This window comes from Halichoerus grypus, chromosome 4 (assembly GCF_964656455.1).
Source record: "Halichoerus grypus chromosome 4, mHalGry1.hap1.1, whole genome shotgun sequence".
In the NCBI taxonomy this organism is placed as follows: Eukaryota; Metazoa; Chordata; class Mammalia; order Carnivora; family Phocidae; genus Halichoerus; species Halichoerus grypus.
The window spans coordinates 174,985,938-175,004,360 of record NC_135715.1 but is presented as its reverse complement, the minus strand read 5'-3'; the positions used below and the strand labels follow the sequence as shown (position 1 = coordinate 175,004,360).

Sequence of the window (18,423 nt, the reverse complement as noted above, 5' to 3'; positions counted from 1 at the left end):
TTTTAAAGTAGGCTCCATGCCCAACGTGGAGATTGAACTCATGACCCTGAGATCAAGAGTCGCATGCTCTACTGACTGAGCCAACCAGGTGTCCCCCATTTTATTTTATTTTGTTTTGTTTTATTTTTTTACGTCATTGACATAGTCCTAAGAAAGCTGATTATCACATCAAAATTATTAAAAAATTCTATTTTTTCTCTATTACTTTGTAGTTTAACCTTTTTCATTAAAATTTTATCCTTTTCTTTTTTTTTTTTTTAAAGATTTTATTTATTTATTTGACAGAGCGAGAGAGCACAAGCAGGGGGAGCAGGAGAAGGAGAGGGAGAAGCAGGCTTCCTGCTGAGCAAGGAGCCTGATGCGGGGCTCGATCCCAGGACCCTGGGATCATGACCTGAGCGGAAGGCAGACGCTTAACCATCTGAGCCACCCAGGCGCCCCAAATTTTATCCTTTTCTGCTTATTTTTTAATTAGATGAATAATATGATTATATTCTAGTCACTTTCTTCTTTGTTTTATTTTATTTATTTATTTTTCTTTATTTCATTTTAGTCACTTTCTTAGAAGTAATCAGTTATCTGATTAAGATTTGTCCTTTCGAAATCCTTTAATACATTTTCATTCATGTATTCATATAGAGATATACATACATATTTAACATAAATAGTATTATTCTATATATGTTACTTATACCTGCTCTTTCATTGAACAATAGTTAAATATTTCCTTGTTAGTACCAATAGATTGACCTCTGCCTTTTCTAGCTACTGCATGATAGTCTATTGTATGAATATACTATATAAGTTGTGGTTTAATTCTTTCATGTTTAAATCTTTAATCCATCTGAATTTTGTGTGTATGTATATGTGAGTGGAGTGAATTGGGAATATAACATAATTTTTTCCCCACTAAATTTCCAACTATCCCAACATCATGTGTTGAATAACCCATCTTTTCTTTACTATCTTGAAATGTTGCTTTACAACAGAATGAATGCTAGATTGACGATGTTGAGAGGTGGACATAGCAAAGTCTTCAGGAACTTATGAAGGAACTTCCTGCTTCCGCTGGACCAGCAGTACCAGCTAGCCTGGTATTCCTAATTCTTCCTCAGCCATGCAGCTTGCTCTGCACAGGCATAGAAGAGGACTGACCAGTATTATTAGTTCATTGTGTGAAAGACGGTGTCTTGGAGGATGACTATCCATTAGGATATTCCCTAATTCTTTTATTCTCAGGTACATGGAAATCCTAATTTTGCAATGAGAACTTCTTCCTCTTCTCTTCTCCTTCTTTCTTTCTTTTTTCTTTCTTTCTTTTTTCTTTCTTTCTTTCTTTCTTTCTTTCTTTCTTTCTTTTTTCTTTCTTTCTTTCTTTCTTTTTCTTTCTTTCTTTCTTTCTTTCTTTCTTTCTTTCTTTCTTTCTTTCTTTCTTTCTTTCTTTCTTTCTTTTCTTTCTTTCTTTCTTCTTTCTTTTCTTTCTTTCCCTTCTCCTTCTTCTTCTTCTTCTTCCTCCTCCTCCTCCCTCTCCCTCTCTTCTCCTTCTCCTCCTTCTTCCTTCTTCTCCTCCTCCTCCTCCTCTTCCTTCTTCTTCTTCTTCTTCTTCTTCTTCTTCTTCTTCTTCTCCTTCTCCTTCTCCTTCTCCTCCTTCTTCTCCTTCTCCTTCTCCTTCTCCTTCTCCTTCTCCTTCTTCTTCTTCTTCTTCTTCTTCTTCTTCTTCTTCTTCTTCTTCTTCTTCTTCTTCATCCTTTATAAGACTGTGATAGACCTGCCTATTATCTCCATCTCCCCTGAATTCCTTGAGGTGTGTATGGCTTTATGTGCCATGTGGCTCAGGAGAAGACCCTGATCACTAGCCTTCCCTCCTGGGAATCTGGAACAGTAATGTCAGAGACAGAGACAGAGCTGGTTTTACTTTTGTGAAGTGTTCCACTGGTAAAAATGAGATGATTTGGGTGGGCTGTGGTGAATCAGTTTTAATTTAATTTAATTAAAAATTAAAAATTAAACTGAGGGTTGCAGGAGTGGAGGGGAATGAGAGGGATGGGTGGCTGGGTGATGGATATTGGGGAGGGTATGTGCTATGGTGAGCGCTGTGAATTGTGTAAGACTGATGAATCACAGACCTGTACCCCTGAAACAAAAATACATTATATGTTAATAAAAAATATAAAAAATAAAAATAAAAGAAATTATTATTATTTTTACTTCCATTTACCAGTTTATTATAAAGGATACAAATGAATAGCCGGGTGGACAGGCAAGGTCTGAAAGGGTCCTGAATGCAGGAACTTCTCAGTGGAGCTGGGGTGCACCACCCTTGTGGTGGGTGGATATGTTTACCAACTTGGAAACCTGATTTAATTTTAATCATTACATATTTGTTTTAACAGGTATTAGAAAAAGATCAGACTCACACATGAGAGCAACAAGGCTAAAGTGGGCATTTAACTTACAATGATACAAGTTAATCAATTTAAAGAACATGGCGCTTGAGTAGACACGGCACAAACGTTGCGGATGGTCTGAGGATAATCGAAGTTTGGAAAATCCCAAATTAGATGAAAGTCGAATCACTCAATCAGTCAAGAGTGCCTTCAACTGTGAGTAACAAGAACCAAACTCATAATAGCTTAAACACATAGTGGTATTTTTGTTGTTATTTTACACACAATGTCCTTTAATGTTGGTTCAGGGGTTCAACGCTGTCCAAGGGTGAACCACCTCTTTGTGATTCTTCTGACCTTCTCTTCATGGTCCCATGATGGCTGTTGGAGCTCTAGCTCCCACAACCAAAAGGAAGAAAAAAGAAGAGGTGGCACCCAGCAGCACCTTTCCCTTTTGTTGGGAAAAGCAAGAGCTTTCCTAGAGTTCCCAGCAGTCTTCTCCTGAAGCGTCTGCCAGAACCACATACGGGGCCACTGCTAGGTGGAAAGGAGGCTGGGAATGTGGACAACAGACCGGCATAGTTGCCTTTGACCATCTCCATCAGGCTGAGCTCCTTATAGCGAGGGAGGAGGAACAGGTAGTGGGTTAGATGAGCACCATGTCTGCCATGTGTGAATGCGTGGCCAGGCAGAGAGAGGAAGAGACAGCAGGCCATATGGCCCCAGAGAGAAAGCCACGGTAAGGACTCATGTCAGGCTTTCAGCTCCAATGCCTAAGTGACAAACTGTACTTCATTTCCTGCTCTTGCGAGCTGGCGGGATTGCTTGTTGTCTCATTTCCATAAACTCTTCTTCGACTCGAGCTGGTGGGAGTGGGTGGGTTTCTCTGATTCCTTAGAGCCGCGAGCAGAGTTTTTGACAGGTCTTACCATGTGTCTCCTCATTTGTTCCTTAGGGTGGTTGCTGTTGTCCTTATTTTCTGCAAGAACAAAAAGAGGCTCTGAGAGGTTAGGTTTTCTCACCCTCATGTGATTCTGATCCAGGTTTTCTGGCAACTAGTATATTCTTTATGCCATCTCTGTAGTTTGAGGAGGATCATCTATGCAGGAGAAGTGTTTATTCTGTAAATAGCACCAAGGGCAGATGAGAGATGGAGTTTCCTCTGGGGCCTGCCAATGTCACCCAGAAGCTCTGTCCCTGGCTTAAGTCAAAAGGCAGGAGGCGGCTTGACTCTGTCATGCATCTAGGTTTTGGAGACTCAGGGAATGTTTACTTTTCTGCTTGTCTATTTTCAAACTTTGTGCCTGTAATTTATTGTCCTGATTACCGTTTAACATGGTTGGAAGATATGGTCTATTCAAGTTGCAGATTTGTGTGAGAAGCACAAGAGAAAATGAGTGCATTTGGGAGTTATTGCTCTTCCCCTTCTCACGCCATCAGCTCTCCTTGGGTGACCTTTGCTGCCGGAGCTCCCACCACCACCCAGTGTCAGCTATCAAGATGGTGATTCATCTGGTCAAGCAGAAGTCATTATCTCCTCTCCCTAAACTTGACCCTTCCTCTGCATTCCCTATCTCGGTAAATGGTACAGCGGTCTACACGGTCATGCCCGGAAGTCACCACCCCCACATGCAACCGCTTGCCACATTATTTAAGATTAATCAGGCTGTAATATGCCTCCTCTCATCTTCCTGCAATGCCTCAGTTCCGGCCTTAATCTCTTTTCGGAGGATGGTGGACACAATCTCCTGGACTCATCGTTTTCTAAGCTTGTTAGAAACCTGGGTACTTGTTACTTATCTGGATTCCCAGGCCCTGCTCCTAAGCTCTGATTCAACAGGCCTGGTGTGGGCCCTGGGATCCACATGCTTCACAATGATCCCAATCAGTTCTGCTGAGCAGTGGGCGGCACTGGTACCCAGCTGGTTTCCCTGCCTCAGGGGTGCTCTGCGGTCAATCTAGCTCTCCTCTGCTGTAGAAGTAGCTTCCTAAAAGGGGCTGGGAGCTCTGACTCTGCAGCACAAAACCCAAACCTGCCGCAAGCCCAACGGGCTATGATTTAGCCACCACCTCCCTCTCCAGTCTTATCTCCTGCTTTCCCTGGGTTCTACTAGTAAAAGCCGTTTGTCAAATTTGAGGATTCCATTCCTTTTCTTTTCTTTTCTTTCTTTCTTTCTTTTTTTTAAGATTTATTTATTTATTTGAGAGAGAGAGAGAGCAAGCTAGGGGAGGAGAAGAGGGAGAGAGAGAATCTCAAGCAGACTCCCCGCTGAGTGTGGAGCCTGATGTGGGGCTCGATCTCAGGATCACGACCTGAGCTGACATCAAGAGTCGGACCCTTAACCGACTGAGCCACCCAGGCTCCCTATCCCATTGCTTTTTCATTGCTCAATGCCTTTGCCTATGCTGTTCTTTCTGCCTGGACAACCCTCCATCCCCAGGTCTACCTGGAAAACTCCTATCCATCCTGCAAGACCCAACTCAAGTGTTCCTTCTTCCCTGAAGCTTTCTTTGCCACCCTTGCAACTCAGATGTATGTTTATTATTGCAATTATCGCCCCATTGAATTCTCCATTGCAGAGACTGTGTTTAGCTCACAGGTACAGGTGGCATTTGCTTTTCCTGTGCGAAAGGAAATTTAGTGAAAGCACACAGGGCAGTTTCCAGCAAAAAGTGTTCCCATATTTTCCCCTGCGTGTAAACTCTAGAGAGCTTCTTACTGTGAAAATCGAACAGTCCTCTATCTGTTCACATGTACAACGTCAGTCTACTGAACTGTGTAATAACAGTCAACACGTATCTGGTGCTCGCTGTGTGCTAGGAACTTTGTGTTCACCATTTCACTTCATCCTACGGATGAGAACATCGAGGCTCAGAGGTGAATTAATTTGCCCAAGATCACAAAACTGCTAAGTGATGGAATTGGTACAATGCTAATTCTACCTCTTCCAGAGATTTCTTAAACAACATTAGGATATGCGGTATGTGTCTAGGACAAAACACCCCTGGACCAGGGGGTGCAGGAAATGTAAATGAGTGAAGCAGGGTGGGCTTGAGGCAATAAGGTGGGGTAGGGAGTGTGGCAAACTGGAGGTTGTACACCCTGCTTAAAAGAGTGCCAAGACCGAGTGCCGGTTGACGCCCCCCTCCCTACCATTTTATTGTAAAAAATTTCGAAAGTATAGCAAAGTTGAAAGAACCTCACTGTACATGCCTGTATACCTACTACCTAGAATCTACCATTAACATTTGACTTGCCTTATCCTGTATTTATGCATCTAGCCATCCCTGTATCCATTAATCCATTTTGCTTTTTTGATGGGTTTCAAAGGAAACTGCAGACAGTCGTGCACTTCTCTCTAAATACATCAGGTTGTAGAGCATTAACTAGAGATCAGTATTTATAGTTTTTCCTTTGATGAAAAATTTATAGACAATGAAACGTACAAATCTACCTATTTGTATATTCACTCAGTTTTGGCAAATATGTGCTCCTGTATCATCCCAACCTCCATCAATATAGAAAACATTACCATTATCCCTACAGATTCCCTCAAGTCCCTCCCGTTTGTCTCTACTTCTGTCCCCACCAAGGTAGCCACTGTTCTGATTCTTTCCTTTTTCTTTTTTTTAGTATTTATTTTTTATTTTTAAATTTTTATTTATTTATTTGACAGAGAGAGACACAGTGAGAGAGGGAACACAAGCAGGGGGAGCAGGAGAGGGAGAAGCAGGCTTTCCATGGAGCAGGGAGCCCGATGCGGGGCTCGATCCCAGGACCCTGGGCTCATGACCTGAGCCGAAGGCAGACACTTAACTGACTGAGCCACCCAGGCACCCCAGTTCTGATTCTTTTCTTTCTATTTTGCACCTTGTTTTATTTATAATGCCAACTTTTATCAGGTCACTAAAGTTAACTAGACAATAAACTAGGCAGAAATCGCTGTACAAAGAGAGGGAAAGCCCCAAATACCACCTTCTAGAGAGAACCACTGTTCAGGTTTATTTGTAGCAAAGAAAAAAAGGAGACTTTTGATCATCCTGGAAGAAACTGAGCATTATGTTTGGAATCTGTACTCAACCCACAACTGCAAGGAGGACAATATTCTGCCCACACCACTGATTTGCTGCTTCATTTGTCTACTGTTGGTCTAATACTAACAATTACAAACAGAGCAGCACAACTAGTCTTTGGAACAATCCCTAGAGTGTTCCAGGGTCAGGCACAACATTTCACTTTTCACACCACTGCTTCTCTTTGAGTACCTGGGCTGCCTTTTCGTCAGGAAAAGTCAGTTTGAATATGGCAGTTCTTGCAAATCTCCTCAGGAGTTTCCCCCCTGATTGTACTGGCAACCGTTTTACATGTAACATCAAGCAAACTTTGGATTTCTAAGTAATTTGCAGCCAGAATAAGTTCGCAAAATGTTCCTCAGTCAGCTTTCAGGAATTCTTGGTCCCAAATAGGGACATCATCTGTTCACTTTGCTTGCCTCATCCATTCCCAAATCTCCCAACATGGTTGCGATAGTCACAGATTGCTTGGCAATTTCAACATCAACCTCAAATCTCTCTCCATCAGAGCTCTGCCGCTTAATCGAAGGCACGGTGCTCCATCTCAGGGAGACTGTGGGCCAGAGGCTGACAAGAGCATGGTGGCCTCAGCAACGGGAAGAGAAAGGGTGGAGAACAAGGCCACTACCGGATTATCTTCTCCCATAGATTAGTTTTGCTTGTTCTGGAACCTCACAAAAGTAGACTCATACAGAATGTACTTTCCCTCAGCTTGAAGTTTTAAAGATTCATCCGTGTTGTTGAGTGTATCCGTAGTTCATTGCTCTTAGTTGTTGAGAAGTCTTCCACTGTATTCCATTGTATGAACAGACCAGTTTGTTTAGCCATCCTCCGTGTGTGGACAGCTGGGCTGTTTCTAGTTTTTGGCTCTTATGAATAAAGCTATTAATATTTTGTATAAATATTTTTGTGAGCATATATTTGCATTTCTCCTGGGTGTATTTCTAGGGGTGGAATTGCTGGGTTAGAGGGTAGGAATATGTTTAGTTTTAGAAGAAACTGCCAGACCTTTTACCTGAGTGGTTTTACCATTTTATGTCCCCACCAACGACATATGAGACTTCTGGTTGGTCCACAGCCTTCATATCCTTCATGGACATACTGTTCATTTGTATATCTTCTTTTGTGAAGTGTCTGTTCAAATCTTTTTTTTTTTTTTAAGAGATTTTATTATTTGTTTATTTGAGAGAGGGGGAGGGGCAGAAGGAGAGGGAGAATTTCAAGCAGACTCTGTGCTGAGCGCGGAACCTGACATGGGGCGTGATCTCACGACCCTGAGATCATGACCTGAGCTGAAACTGAGAGTCAGACACTCAACCAACTGAGCCATCCAGGCGCCCCCTGCCTGTTCAAATCTTTTGCCCACTTTTCTTTTTTTGAGTTGTCTTTTACTATTTTTATTATTGTTGGAGTTCTTGATATACCCTGCATGCCAGCCCTTTGTCAGATATATCTTTCACAATTGTTTTCTTCCAGGTGGTGGTTTGTCTAGCCCTTTTCTTAATGGTGTCTTTTGGATGAGCAGAAAATTTTGATTTTGATGAAATCTAGTTTAGCAAAGACATTTTAATTTTTATTTATTTATTTTTTAAAGATTTTGTTTATTTCTTTGACAGAGAGAGACACAGTGAGAGAGGGAACACAAGCAGGGGGAGTGGGAGAGGGAGAAGCAGGCTTCCTGCTGAGCAGGGAGCCCAATGTGGGGCTCGATCCCAGGACCCTGGGCTCATGACCTGAGCCGAAGGCAGACACTTAACGACTGAGCCACCCAGGCACCCCTAGCAAAGACATTTTTAAATGGTTATTGCATTCTTTGATTTGTCCAAGAAACTTTTTGCTTGCCCCTGAGTCATGGAGATATTCATTCATGTTTTCTTCTAGAAACTTTACAGTTTTAGCTTTTACGTTTAGGCTGATGCTTCATCTCAAAATAATGTTTGTGTATGATGTAAGGGTCAAGGTTCATATTTTTCCCCTACCTCACTATTCTAGCAATGGTTCGTTTGATAAAACTTTCCTTTCCCCATCTGACTGCTTTGGCACTTCCGTTGAAAATCAGATGATGGCATGAGTGTGGTTCTGTTTCTAGGATCTCTTTCCTGTACCAGGGTCAGCTGATTTTTGCCATGGGCTCAGTATTGCCAGACCTCCCAAATTTTAGAGGACAGCATAGAAACTCTGATGGTTTCTAATGTGAATAAGTCTAAATTTTTAAACGTTGAAAACCAACTCTAAATTTAAATGAACAAACAAAGAGACCAACTCCATGCAGCCAAACAAACTCATTGGGTCTGGGGCCTTGGGAGCAGGGGAGATAATTTCAGCAGGAAGCTGGATATATGTATATTCAAGTATAAATCAAGCTCCTTATTTTAAGACAGAAAATGGGAAGGTCTCCAGGGCAGGCAGGTGGGTTTCAATAGTCAGTGCTTGTTAATGAGAATTCGCTGCCAGGGTGAGTTTAAAACCCAGGCCTGAGGTTTCTTTGGTGCCCAGGAGACTGGGGGAGTACATCTGGGGAGCTATTTGGAATTAGGTCTAGAAACAATAAAGGCAGAGAGGGCCAGGTGGGAGATGAGGAGAGGCCAGCATGCCCTGGGTTACAGTGCGGGGACTGAGAGTTTAGGCCTCTAGACAGACCAGTGACAGGAAAGAGAGAAGGACCAAGAGAGCCTGGGTGAGCTGATTTGGAGTCAAGGGTCTAGAGTGGAGGGGACTAAGACGGGACAGTTCTCTAGGCCCAGGCCCAGAAAGATGCCTCGTGGAATTGGCTGAAGGTCTCTTTGGCTCTCTGGGTGGTGACTGACACAGGGCTCTCAGCAGCACCGCCTACTTGTCATCCCCAAGTTCAAGTTCCTAGTTTTTAACATGTTAAGATTACAGTTTACATTTAAAAAGTTCAACAGGAACCACTTCACATTTTTTTTTTTTAATTTAATTTATTTATTTGAGAGAGAGGGAGACAGAGAGAGTGAGAGAGTGAGAGCCGGGGGAGCGGGAAAGGGAGAAGCAGACTCCCCGCCGAACAGGGAAAACAGGGAGCCGGACGCGGGGCTCCACCCCAGGACCCAAGATCATGACCTGAGCTGAAAGCTTAAGACGCTTAACTGACTGAGCCACCCAGGCGCCCCCACATGTTTCAAACATAAAAAAAAAAAAATACTAAAAATGATGAATGAAAAGTCTTTTTCCCACCTGTCTCCCATCTGCCCAGTTCCCGTCTTCAACCCCTCCACCCCCAGCTACCATTTGTACAGTTTATTTTTACCACAACCAAGGACACTAGTTTGGCAGCCATGTCTGTCTGACAGAATGTTGAGTGTGCCGGTTGGACCCCATGGGGTAGAGCTCACTGCAGTTGGCTGCATGTAAGAGAAAACAAGCAGGCCTGCATTAAAGCCAGATAGAACTTTGTGAGAACTTGCTAGAACCTTGCCTCATGAATATGTAAGAGAGCGCGATCTGGACAGGAAATCATCCTACTGAAGTGTGACATGGGGCTTGCTATGGACTACATTGTGTCTCCTCAAAATTCCTATGTTGAAGCCTTAACCCCCAGTGTCATGGTATTTGGAGGTGGGGCCTTTGGGACGCAATTAGGTTTAGCTGAAGTTATGGGGCCTCCGTGATGGGCTTCGTGTCCTCAGGAGGAGAGGGAGAGACCAGAGCCCTGTTTCTGTCAGCACTCTGCACGGACGCCATGGGAAGGCAGCTGTCTGCAGGCCCGGAAGCGAGCTCTCACTAAGAGCCCCACCATGTTGGCGCCCGGACGTCCACCTGCCACCGAGTCCACGCTGCTTTGTGACAGCAGCCTGAGCTGCCTAAGACGGGGGCTCTGGCACCAACCAAAAAATGAGCTCCGAGAAAACCGTGGAAAGATTTTCAATTCTTTGAAATACACCTTTGAATGGTTTTGCCCAGAGCATCCCAATGTGCTGTACTTGAAAGTGCAGGCTCACACAGAGAGACTGAGAACCACTGGTCTGGAGGAAGGCTCTGTGGGGGAAGGGGACGACCACAGGGACAGGACCCTGAAGTGCTAGAAGCCCGCGAGAAGTTGGGTGGCCTATGAGCACAAGGGTGATTAACTTCAACTGCGCGTCTCCGGCTGGGCTCACACTCTTGCCAACCGCTAAACTCTCCTCTGGGAGGAATGTAGAGGGAAGAATGAATGCATATGAGAGGATTTGCAAACCTTCAAGGGTGATGTTGGGTTCTGGATGTTGGCTGCCTGACTCAACTTCTATGGGGTAGAGGGTATTTTCACGGAGATGATTTCAATTTCTTGTCCCCCCTGCCATTTATTTTGATTTGAAGGTAATGCTGCCCTCTCCTGGGCTGATCTTGCAACTGCAGCCCCTGGCCACCCAGAGTCAACACGCCCCTCCCCCCCCCCCCCACGCCCCCGGCAACGGAGCCCTAGCTCGACCTCAAGTGGTGTCAGTATCGCTGGGGGTCTCAGGCTTTGCTAAGTCACCATGGTGGAGTCAGCTTGCCCTTCAGTGCTATATCCCAGAGGCTGGAGGTGAGATAAACAGAAGGCAAGTGACTTTAGGGTCTCCAAATAGAGCCCATCCTTTTTCTTTTTCTTTTTCTTTCTTTCTTTCTTTCTTTCTTTCTTTCTTTCTTTCTTTCTTTCTTTCTTTCTTTCTTTCTTTCTTTTTCTTTCTTTCTTTCTTTCTTTCTTTCTTTCTCTTTCTTTCTTTCTTTTTCTTTCTTTCTTTTTCTTTCTCTTTCTTCCTTTCTTTCTTTTTTCTTTCTTTCTTTCTTTCTTTCTTTCTTTCTTTCTTTCTTTCTTTCTTTCTTTCTTTCTTTCTTTCTTTCTTTCTTTTCTTTTGATTTTCTTTCCTCAACCACTTTTTATCCTATCCTAATCATCAAGCTGTCTCCTAGGCACTTGATCTAGATAGGTAATCTAGATAGGTAAGGATTTCTACCTTCCCGAAGCTTATAGTATAGAGAAGAGAGAGCCGATAAACAGTAATGTATGTAATACACACGCAGATTATGGAGTATGTTCAAAGTGGTAAGTGCTGTGAGAGGGGAAACATGTTTGGAATATAGCACAGCCAGGGACATCAGGAGTGCTAGGGGAGGTGCAGTTGGGAATAGGTGCACAGAATGGGCCTCAGTGAGAAGGTAGCATTTGAGCAAATTCTCAGAGGAGGTGGAGGAGTTACGTGTGGGAGATCTATAGGAGAGCATTCAGAGAAGAGTGGGCATTGGAAGCAATGCTCTTGAGGCAGGAGCCAGGCTAATATGGCTGGAGCAGAGCTCTAAGGAGGGGGAAGGAGGAGGATACAGTTAGAGGATGCTGTGGGCTGGATTGTGTCCCCTCCCTTCCCCGCCCCTTCATATGTTAGAGTCCCGCTAAGTAAGTCAGAATGGGACCTTATTTAGAAATAGGGCTGTCGCAGATGTCAGTAGCTAGGATGAGGCCGTCAGAGGGTGCCCGAATCCAACATGACTAGGGTCCTTAGAAAAAGGGGAAATTTGGACACAGACACAGGCATCTGAGGAGAGCATCATGTGACGATGAGGCAGAGATCAGGCTGATGCATCTATAAGCCAAGGCATGCCAAAGATGCCCAGCAAGCCAGCAGGCGCTAGGAGAGAAGCCTGGGACGGATTTTCCCTGGCAGCCCTCAGAGGAACCAGCCCTGCTGACACCCTTATCCTGGACATCCAGCCTCCAGGACTGTAAGACAGTAACTCTCTGCTGTGTGAGCCACCCCAGCACACTAACACACAGGGATGATGAGGCGGGATGGCAGTGGGGGTGGGGAATGATGGGGAAGGCCGTAAAGGATTTTGGCTTTTTTCAAATTCGTTTTTTCATGATTAAATGGGATATATCCCCCCAAATGCAAGCATTGTTCAACATCAGAAGACCATTAATATAATTCACATGCTAATATATCTAAGAAGAAAAAAAAATCGTATGACCGTCTACATAGGCCTTTGACAAATTTCAATACCCACTACTCCCGATTTAAAAAATAAAACTCAATATAACACTGTATGTTAACTACACTGGAATGAAAATAAAAAAACAATTAAAATCCACCTAGACCTGCAGGCAGAAAGCATTCTCAAAAATAGGAGAATGGAATTGTATTCATAAATAAGGTAGAAATGAATCTCTCAATTACAAAAATCAGTTTTAAGACAGAAAAATGGAACTCCACAAAATCAGATAGGTGACAACTTTAAAAACAAGTGTTAATGGAACTCCAGCTTTTATCTGGATTTTGCCAGCTTTTCCATTATTACCTCTTTCCGTACCAGGATCCAGGCCAGGGGACCACATTGCCTCTAGCTGGCATGTCACCCCAATCTCCTGTGACCTAGGGTAGTTTTGCTCAGTCCTTCCTTGTTTCCCATGACCTTGATAGTCTTGAGGAGTGCTGTTCAGGTATCCTATAGAACGCTCCCCCGCCCCAATCTGGGTTTGTCTGATGTTTTTCTCCCGACTAGATGGGGGTAATGGGTTTTTGGAGAGGACACCACAGGTGGGTGACTTCTCATCATATTCTGTTGGGAGGGTAGGAGCACACAGCATCCCTGGTGATGTCAACCTTCCTTAATTGGTTAAGGTAGTGTTCACCAGGTTTCTCCACCGTGAAGCTGCTTAAAATGCACTCAAAAATATTAAAGCAGTGAAATTCATTCTTTGGAGCCATGGGAGGGCAGTGAGAAGGCATGGTGTGATCTGACTTAGAATGTCAAAGCCTCACTCCGGCGGGCATGAGGAGAAGAGATTAGAAGAGCAGGAGGACTGGGAGGTCACTTCAGTAACCTAGGTGAGAAAGGGAAGGTGGCAGGGGCCAGGGCATCAGCTGTTGGGGTAATGAGAAAATAGGAGTTGGAGTCTATTTTGGTAGAACTGGCAGAACTTTCTGGCAGATTGAATGTCGGGTGTGAGAGATAGGTGTCCAAGAAGAGTCTACAAAGTGGCCTGAGCTACTGGAAGGACGGAGTGGCCACGGACTGAGCTAAGATGAAGATTCTGATCTGCCTCTTCACTCCTCTCCACTACTTCACCCACTTAACCAATGTTTGCTGGGTGCCAGAGCAAGTTGCAGGACCCGGTGCAAAATGAAAGCTTGGGGTCCTTCGTTCCAAAAGCAGGAGAAAAGCTTGTTTCTTTCTTCTACGATCGTTCTCTTAACTGGACTCTGTGTTTTTTTGTTTTGTTTAGTTTTAAGTAGGCTCCACACGGGGAGCCCAATGTGAGGCTCAAACTCACAACCCTGAGGTCAAAACCTGGGCTTTCTTAAGCGTCTGAGCCACTCAGGTGCCCCTAAAGATAGTCTCTAATGGACTCTGTGTTTTTTATTTGCTCTTTAATGCTGTGCTCCCCGAGGCATAGGGCCCTGTGGGGTGGGGGAGTGGGAGGCTGAGCCCAAGGAGGCAATAAGGGTGGGACTGCATGTGAGCTGAACTCCAAGCCCCTGAGTGCGCTCCACTGTCCCACCAGACTTCACTCAGAAGACACCAGCTCCGAGATGAAGTATTAAGAAGTTCAAGGCAGACTGCAGAGCATTCTGCCCCAAGCTCAGGGCTCTTCTGAGCACAGGACTCCATGTGGCTGTGCTGGTCACCCACCCACTTCCTGTTTGGCACCTACTTGTATGTGTCACACACTTTGCCGGGCACCAAGAATGCAAAAAAGAATCTTTTATAGTTCCTGCCTTTAAGGAGGGGTGAGGAACGAAGGGATGGTTTATGAATCACTACTCTGTGCCAGAGTCTTGCCTATTCACAGCCCAGTGGGAGGGAAAGACTTCTAAAAATGATTCAATAACACAGTCTGGAAACCACAACAGTGGAGAACCCGGGCGGGTGACACAGGAAGGGAGGGGAGGGAGGATGCAGGGCATTCAGGGCTTGAGGAGTTGGGAGTTCAGTGGACAGGAGACTCAATGTCCTGGGCGTCTGCTCACGAACCTAGCTGGACCGGCAAATTGGAGTGAGGAGAAGGGGAAATGACCATCAGAAGGTTATTTACTGTTTTTTTTTGTGTGTGTGTGTGTGTGTGAAAATGGCTAAATACATATTTTTTTAATTGCAAAAGTCATGCTCATTTGAGAAATTGGGCAACATCAAAAGATATAAACAAGAAAGCAACGATCTGTAATCCCACCACCCAAAGATAACCACTCTTAACATTTTGACTCTCTTTCCTATTTTTTCCCCTGGGCGCACACATGCATTTATTACAAAGTGTTATCCTACTGTACATTGTACTTGTTAACCCGTATTTGCCCTTGGCATCCTATTATAGCTACCTTTCCCTGACATTAATTGTAGCTATCAGTGTTGTGTTTAATGGACACACAGTGTTCCATTTTATAGATCTACTTTAACTTGTATAAAAGTTTTGGAAGGGCACTGAAGTTTATCAACCTGTATTATATAAACAACCCCGTGATAAGCTTTGTCTTCCCTCCCGCCCTCCCCCTGCCTTCCATTCCTCACATTAAGTGGGATTTCAGGGTCAGAGGGTCTGCATTGTTTAGTGTGTTTGATGCATATTCTCCCAACAGGACTGTGTGTGGAGGGGGCGGGTGCAAAGACAGCAAAATGTGATTGAACAATTATTATCTGCCGGATACTATGCTAAGCACTTTACACGTATTAACTCATCGATCCTCATATCAGTTCTATGAGCTAGGTGCTACTTTTCTTCCCATTTTACAGACGAGAAAATTAGGGGCAATTGAGCCAGTATCCAAGGCTCCGAAGGGCAACAACTGGCCAGGGGCAGGGCTGAGATTTGCACCACGGTGGTTCGGCCAGAGCCTGCACTCTATCCCAGTTCCTCATCACGTAGCACCATGAGGCGAGTATCATTATCCCCATTTTTATGGGTAAGGATTTTTTTTTAGCCTTTTTTTTAAGTTTTAATTTTAATTCCAAAGATAAAGATATTTTGATACACATTAAGAAACTTATCCAAGATCATCAGCCAATAAAGGAAGGGCCATATTCGAAGCATCATCTGTCTGACTCCAAAGCAGAGATTTCTGGGTCCTTCATGAAGATGTCTGAATTCATTCAGGAGTGTGTTCTCAGCTGGGTTTTTATGTGCTTACTTTTCAAGGTTCCTCTTTGGCTTCTGCCAGAGCTCGGCAATCAGGGCTCGGAGGTCTGCACCTGCCCAGGTCATATCTCTGTCAGGTCCTCACTTACCCTGACTCTCACAGCCTGGACCCTGTGATGCACTGACTTTCCTCCCCTCTCCTCTCGTCCTAGATCACCTTGTTTTCTAGAACTCTTTCAGTTGGTCACAGTTTTGGTTGCCAGTCACAGGACACTCAGCCTGAACTGGTCTTAACAATAGAGAACTGAAAAGTACCCAGGGAAGATTGCCTCTGGTTTGTTCAGGACTCTGGCTCGGTTTCTCTGTGATTCTCTCAGTTCTGCCTTCCTCTGTGTGTTAGTTTTGGTCCTTGGACTGGTTTGCCATTTATATACCAAATGGCTTCCAGCTGTAACTAAGACGACATCCTTGCTTTTCCGCTGTCACCAAATAGTCGTCCCAAACTTGGCTCTGCGTGGGTCATCTTAGGTCACATGCTTACCGCGCACCTGTCATTATGGCAATGGGGGTGATCACTGGGGAGAGGGGCGAATCCCCTCCTCCACCTCCCCTACCTCTCTTTCGGTCCCCAGGTCCAAGTGGACCCTTCTGCAGGAATGTGAAGAGATGCTGCCGTTGGCATGAAACCTGACACTGGACGGAATAGATATACTTGTGCCGGGTTGTGCTGCTCACATGCTCTTGCACAGAAGCTTCCATTTTCAAAACAGAGTAGCAAGAAGAGGCCTCTGCATTTTGCCAGGGGACTGGCATCCAGGTGACACATGTCACAACAATCTTGGTGGCATTGGATGTTCTGCACAGAATAGAAAAATGCTTTCCCATTAGGAACCTTATAGATCCGTTGAAGAGGGAGCAGTTCTAAGTGGGAAGGTGCCGTACGGAAGATATGTTGGGTGGGCGGACTTGCTGGAACATTTTCAAGTGGGTAACATTTTATTCCAAGCTCATCTATATGTGCCTTTCCCCTCCTTCAGTGAAATGCTCTTTCCTTTCTCTCCTTCCATGAAGGGGAGAGTCTTTAACTCTTGTCCTCCAGATCGCCTTCCCACTGGAGACCTAAGCTACCACCACTGTTGCCCCCACAACCACCCAGAGGGACTGCTTCTCCTTTACTCCTTGGGCCTGAGGGAGGACCAGACCCTTTCCTCATACCTCAGTCATTCATTGGATTAGACTGGAATGTTGGACTGACTAGAGTCAGGGCTTAAGAAAAGCAGAAGGGAGTTATATACAAAGAAGGATTTAAAGTATTAGCTAGGGCGGCTCCTGCCCTGGTCTTTCTCATTGGGTCCCTTGCAAGGACGGCCCGGTCCTGCGACTGCCGCCCCCTTGTGGCAGACACTCTCTTTGCCCATGGCCTCTGCTTGCACTTGAGTATTCGTAGGCGTTTCGCAGACAGGCCCCAGACAGTCTGTTTTTTCCTGTGTTACTAGTCACTGTTTGCTGCCCCAGAATTACTTTTCCCCTAGATGATTAATAAGGGAATGTCTGTTCCCTTCAGGGACTCCCCACCTTCAAGTCCTTTCTGGTCTAGGCATCAGAACACAACAGTCCAACACCAGTAAAAGCAAAGCATGGGTGGCCCCAGGGCAATTGTCTCCTTATACTTCCTGCTACTTTTTATGAATGAGAAGAGAACCCAGGAGGAGAAGATGACTTAGCTTAGAAAGTACGCTTGCCGGTGACAGAACTTAGGCACCGGGGGCATGATTAATTGGCATTTATGGTAGGGGCAGACTTTATACTTGAACAGATCGATGCTAACTTTAAACTCAAGAGGATGGTTGGAGAAGAACGATGCCAGACAGACCGGCCCGGCTGTGTGGAAGTGAAGCTTTCAGGCCTACCTCATCTATGACCGTGCAGCCGAAAGCAATAGACGCTCTGACTCACGGTGGTGACCTGATCTGTGACTCACAGCAGGTGTATCTAATGTCATTTCTTCTACAACCATGGATTGAGCACCTACTTTGTTCCCTGACAGAGGATCAGAAGATGGATCAGAGAGGGTCTCTATTCTCTAGAAGCTCACAGTCTGGTGGGGAAGGCTGACTTGTAAGCACGTCGTTACAATGCAGTAGGGTTCATGTTGTAACAGAGATGTGGTTACTGTACCAGAGGAGTAAAGCCAGGGGACACACATTAGCTGCTGGGAACAGCTGAGGCAGGTTCTGAGAAGCCATCCTTCATTCTGGGAGAGGAGCAAGATGACCTTAACCCCAGCTCCTCGTTCACAGATTGCCCCAGCTCCAGTGGTCTCCCTGTTGTCCAGCCAGATTGCGGGAGTGGTCCCAGCCCCCAGCCTCGGGCCATTCTAATCAACCAACTGTTGAGAATGGTTGTGTGGTGTGTCGGGGTGAGGGGGGTGGTTCTCCCTCTGATCTTCCACCACCCACGTCCTTTTCAGGCCCTTTGTACAGTTTAGAAAGCCTGCCCTGGTTCCCCAGCCCTGACTATACTTACTCTGTCAGCTGCTAGAGCTCAGTCCATCCTACCACTGAGCCCACAGCACTCTGTTCTCTGAGGCAGTTAAAGACATTTAAAAGGCATTCCTTCAAGTGACTACAGAAAGTGACTACAGAAAGTTCCTACCATGGGGAGGCATCAGTGGTGAACGGCATTAGCTGCTGCCCCGACTGTCCCTTTCTTGCTTGCCAGCAAAGCCCACCTCCCTTGAGAGAGGCTGAGAAGGACAGATACTCACTTTCGAAGACTCCCTTGGCTAGGAGTGGCCCTGCCATTCACTTCGGACTAATTAGATTTCAGGGCAATGGTGTGCTGGTAAACCACTCTCCTGGGGGAAAGAAGTCCTGATTTGTAGCATTTACCGAGTTGCCTGGTGTAAATGCTCCT

At 45.1% G+C, this 18,423-nt stretch overlaps 1 long non-coding RNA gene and 1 pseudogene across 1 annotated transcript in view; one reads left to right on the top strand and one right to left on the bottom strand.

The window, feature by feature from the left end:
* The first annotated feature begins 1,019 nt into the window (after window positions 1-1,019).
* Window positions 1,020-18,423, top strand: part of LOC118529977 (uncharacterized) — a 61,098-nt gene continuing 43,694 nt past the window's right edge. The window contains exons 1-2 of the long non-coding RNA XR_004914414.2: window positions 1,020-1,239; window positions 2,394-2,603. This is a non-coding gene — a long non-coding RNA (uncharacterized LOC118529977). The remainder of the gene's footprint in view (window positions 1,240-2,393; window positions 2,604-18,423) is intronic.
* On the bottom strand, window positions 6,621-7,561 carry LOC118529905 (S-phase kinase-associated protein 1 pseudogene; annotated as a pseudogene).